The following is a 5,149-nucleotide window of genomic DNA, read 5'->3' on the forward strand; positions in this document are numbered from 1 at the left end:
TTTCTCTTTGATTTCAGGCCTTCAGCAGGACCTCATTTGGGAAGGTGCTGAATGAAGCCTGCGTTGAGCGTTCTGAAAGCTCTTCAGCACAAGGTGGACCCCTTTGCACAACTGGCAGCCCACTTCACTGAGAGCGAGGAGGGAGAGGACAAGGTGGAGGAAAAACTTGAAGCAGAGCAACAATGGGAGGAAGAAAAAGAGCGGCAGCAGACAGAAGAGACCATTCGTAGTTTCATAGTTGGTCGGGTCGGAAGGAACCTAATCAGATCATCAAGTCCGACCCCCTGCAATGGCAGGAAAGGATGCTGGGGTTAAACGACCCTGGTTAGGTGATTATCTAGCCTCCTTCTGAAGACAATCTAAATAGGTATAGTCTTTCTTTAGTCTAAATGATTTCAATGAGTAGAACTGGATTATTGAAAAAGAAAAACATGCATCTGTTCTATTAAAGAGAATGAAATATGACTGGGTTGAATTCAGTTATTAAAGTGAATCTTTCAAGATGTCTGCCTGGTTACGATGTGTATCACAATAAATACTTGCATGCATGATTGCTTAACCTATTTCTGACACTACTGCAGGCATGCACTGCAGCAATTAGAGCCAGGAGTCCCCACAGGGTTGCTGGTGTGGTGTGTTGGGGAACACATGCAGGTGCCTGCCTCAGCACGGGGAAGGGGTGCGGATGCGTGGTGCAATGGGGGCCATCCATGTGGTGTAGAGCCCAGAGGCCTATGATCCTCAGTGGTACAGCCTGCAAGGTTTGCAACCCATGAAGTATGTGGCCCCTGGTTGCTTAGAAGTTGGACAGCCTTGTCCTTAAGTCTGGCTAAGATATCTGTGGAGAAGACCCCAACTAAAATATACTTCTATAATGCAGGAATTTTTTGGACATCCTCTCTGTATTTGGGGAGCCTGTTGGCTTCATCCCTGGGCAGTGAAAAGTTAAGGTAACTTTTCTGGTGGTACAGCAAGAATGGCAGCTGTGGTAGAGTGGGATCATCTGGGATCTCTGGACGGAGCTGTCCCTACGTTAGACTATGTTCAGCAGGGCTCTGTCCAACTTTCTGCTTGCTGGTAACCAGACCTCTTCATTGTTGCTACACAGTGGGACCAGATTGTGCCAGTGACTCTGACCTTCCATACAAGGCTAATATACTCTGCCACCATGATACATGCTTCCTTCCTATCCCCAGATCAATCTACATAAACACAGTTGATGGGAGGACATGTTCAGCAGAGGGGCATTAGAGCAAAGGCATCTCTCTTAGCTACATCTGCTTGTACATCCAGAATCCACTAGGATAACATTCTCAAACTGGGTGCCACAGCACTGTGGGGTGTCTTGAGATCCTTTCAGGGGTACAGCAGGATGCCAAGCAATGTTAGCACTTGTAGGATTGCAAACATAATTTACAAGATAAACCCAGAGATTTCCAGTAGAAATCCAGAGCATTTAAAACCATGCTGGCTTATTGCGATCCTTTAAGGGTCTTTGCAACAGAAAAATTGCTCTAATATTTTTCTGTACTCAAGCAAATGAAGACTAAGAGCTTGCATTTTCCAAGGGGTGCCTTGAGCCTAACAAGGTTGAGAGCCACTGCACTAGGGAAACAGTCTATAAAGTCTTCCCCGAGCTGGAGAACTGGGCTCCACATATGCAATCCTGCCTTGCAGCTGGGCTGCAGACAGAGGATCTTGATGCTTTCTCTTTCCATAAGGCTGTGGAGGACCTGAGGGCAGATTTTGCCCAAAAGTATGAGTTCTGTGAGACTGGGGGCCTGGCCATGGCCCCTCCAATGTTTTCAACTGCTTCCAATTGTTTAGTTCGAAGCAGTAAATATTTCCAGCTGTCAGAAGGGGGGAGTTCCCAGGTGCGTCTTTCCCAGCACACAAGGGCGTCACTTGCAGCATTGTCATCGGAGCAGTACTGGGCCCGACATGTCGCCACAGCAGGTCACACCTTTTGATTTCTCAGTTTCTGATTGAGATACAGCTCTGACAGAGAGCGAGCTTGAGGACCGTCTACCCCTGCTTACCAGAAGGGCATTAACTGGTGTACCCACTTGCCCAGGAAGCAGCAGACCATGGGTCCTAGGTCCGGCTTACCCAGGAACAGTTTGAACCTACATCATCTTTTCCCAACACAGTGCTCTAACCACTAGGTCATAAGTTAGGCTTTGCCTAGAGCTTTCTCCATCTCTCCTCTCTAAGCTTTCCCCCTTGGCAGCCAAAACAGGGAGGTAAGTGAGGATATGAGGTGGTCCAAGGTTTTATCCTGCTTCCAAATGTAAAGAAGCAACCCCTGTGTTATGTAGCCATTTCAGCCACCAAATGTTAAATTAAGGGTACGGTGGCTGGTTCAAAGGGTGGTCCTATTCCGCCATGGAGAATTAGAATCCCAAACTGCATAAGGCTGAAGAAATGTAGTCACATGACCGAACAGTACATAGGACTGGGCCTAAGAGTCCATTCCAGAGAGAGAACTGTGAGATGAAGTGTGTTACCCAAGGCGGTCCAACAAATTAGTGGCAGAGTCGCAGGCAGATTTCCAGACTCTAGATCCCCAGCCACATAGTATTTCAGTAGGACATGGCTCTCACCTCAAAGCAGCTGGATGTGGGCAAGAATCTGTAAAGTACTATCAGTGATTTTTCATTGTTTTTTAAAGCACAGACAACGTGCTAGGCACAAAACAGGGTGCAGAACAAGAACCAAAGATGACAAATACTGGTGAAATGCTAATGCTATGACCCTGCACTCTTGTTTGTCTCTAAATCCAAATGACTGTTTCCTTTTTAGTGAGAATGTTGAGGAACCAAACCCAGCACTGGAAGCAGAGAGAGCAGGTGAATGTATGAGATTTCACTTTTTTTTGAGTTCTATTTTTTTCCCTTAATGTCTTTATAATTGTCTATAATTCCTTTAATTCTTTCATTCCTTTAATCTCATCATTTGATCATTTGGATGGTGAAAGACTGCCCCAAAAATCCAGTATTCTAGGGAATAGTTGTGCTGCCGGGCTGGATTTATCCAGCACAGACTTTTTCTGGCAAAGAAAGGCATGTTTTCAAGGGGGAAGCTCTTCACACTTTCCATGTGGTTTTCATTCAGTCTGGCAATTCCCTGCACAAATTCCACAAAGAGACACTCCACTAACAGCCCACAAAATGAATCCAAAGCTGTACCTAATCTGTGGGTTTTGAAGAACCAGATCTTTCATATGTGCGGATTCCTGTTAGGACAGCACAATGGGACCCTTGCTTCCACGCACTAGGCACTATACAAACATACCAAAACATAGAGAAACCTGCTCCAGAAAAAAGAGAGAGCACGCACTGGTTCTTCCTATGCATTGGGCATGTCTGTGTGCTTCAGCACTGCAGCAAGGATCACCACAATGAGGAACGGGCATGTGCTTTGCCTAAACTGTCCCTCCCCTGAGAGGGAAGTCAGGTGGTGTGTGTGCATCAGTAGGCTCAGCCAGGAGCTAGAGCTGCCTAGATCCCGCCAGCACCACACTAATGGGTGGTTACATGGCATCCGATTGGGAAAGCAACATGCACAGAAGCAGGCACCACGTACCTCACTGCAGCATTCCCTGCTGCGGTACACTGCCACCTAGACAGCACATTAGCGCAAAAGCTTGCAGGACGCTACTCTGCAGTGATGCTAAAACAACAGCTGAAAGCATCAGTCATAGAAGTGGAAATGAGTCCCAGGTGAGCTGACTGTGGATGTGTTTTTGTTTACAGGGGTTTATGCTGCCATGTGCCAGGCCTGGGATACAGAAGACTCTTTATACACGTCAGAGGTAAATAGCTTGTAAAACCTTTGCTAACACAACCCCAGGAAGTTGTCCCACAAAAGGTCTCTTGGCTCCCACACCTGACCCCTTGCATTTTGCAGGCTCTTCACTATTTCATCCAGTTGCTATATCTGCTCTGTAATCTCTACACAGAGGTCACCTCTAGCCATGCAGTGGAGTCTGTTCCCCAGCCCAGTTGCTTTACCTCTCAAGATCTTTGGCTCCAATCTTGCTATCCCTGAAGTCAAGGGGTATTTTTCCAGTGGTCTCTATGGGAGTAGGACGGAGTGCTTTTTCCTGATCTCTATCCTAACTATTGCTTCTTTTACTCCAGCCCATCATATGTATTATGACCTTAAAAACTAGTTGTTACCTGTGATGCATGTAGTCTTTGTAGGCCCACCTCTTGCAAACTTAAGCGTGTGCATAAAATCATCCACTTCACATAAAGTAATACGTTACCTTAGGAATCATCATTTAAGAAGAGTATTGAAATCTTTGGATGCATTGGAACATAGATCACAAATACAAAAGCAATATTACTACTGTCTATGGCATCAGTGAGCTCATTACTGGATGCTGTATCCAGTTGTCATGTTCACACTAGATGGAAAGCTGATAAACTAAAAAAAGGTTCATAAAAGAAATACGAGATTGAACTTAGGTCTAGAAACACTTCCTCACTGTGAGAGACTAAAGAAGCTCTGTCTGTGGAACTTAAAAAGAGAGAAGGTTTCACAGCAATTTGATCACGGGCTAAAAGCATCTCTACGTAGGGAAAGTTTCTAATCGGTAAAGCTCTTAAATCTTCCAGTCAGAGGGAGAAGAGAATGCAGTGGTTGGAAGATGTAACTGCACAGATTCATTCTAGCAATAAGGTGCATGCTTATTGTTACACAACAGGTTTTTAACTACAGGAACAGCTTACCCAGGGGTCAGAAGTCCTGAACTGAAGGCTGGGGGTCTTTATAAAAGACAGGCGGGAGCATGACCTGAAATTATTTGGGTAGATGCTGGTAGCACTTGCTGAAGTTCTGCAGGCAGGTTCAGTGATTTTATGCACATGCTTAAGTTTGCAAGAGGTGGGCCTACAAAGACTCCTTTCCATCCTTTGGATTGCCCTTCTCTGGACTTTCTTTAGCTCTTCTGTCATCTTCTTACATGTTGGGATCTGGAACTGCTCTCCCCTCCCTCATTCTAGAGGAGAAGTTTTCCCTCTATCCACTTCTCTTTGCAACAGTGCCCATGCTGTTTACCCCTAGCTACTTTGCTCATTCCTAGAGATTCTTGGTCTCGTTGCTTTCTGGATGCCAGTAGTGTAGATGAAGGATACCTGTGCTG

The sequence above is a fragment of the Crocodylus porosus genome, unplaced genomic scaffold, assembly GCF_001723895.1.
Source record: "Crocodylus porosus isolate Cpor-Errol unplaced genomic scaffold, CroPor_comp1, whole genome shotgun sequence".
Classification (NCBI taxonomy): Eukaryota; Metazoa; Chordata; order Crocodylia; family Crocodylidae; genus Crocodylus; species Crocodylus porosus.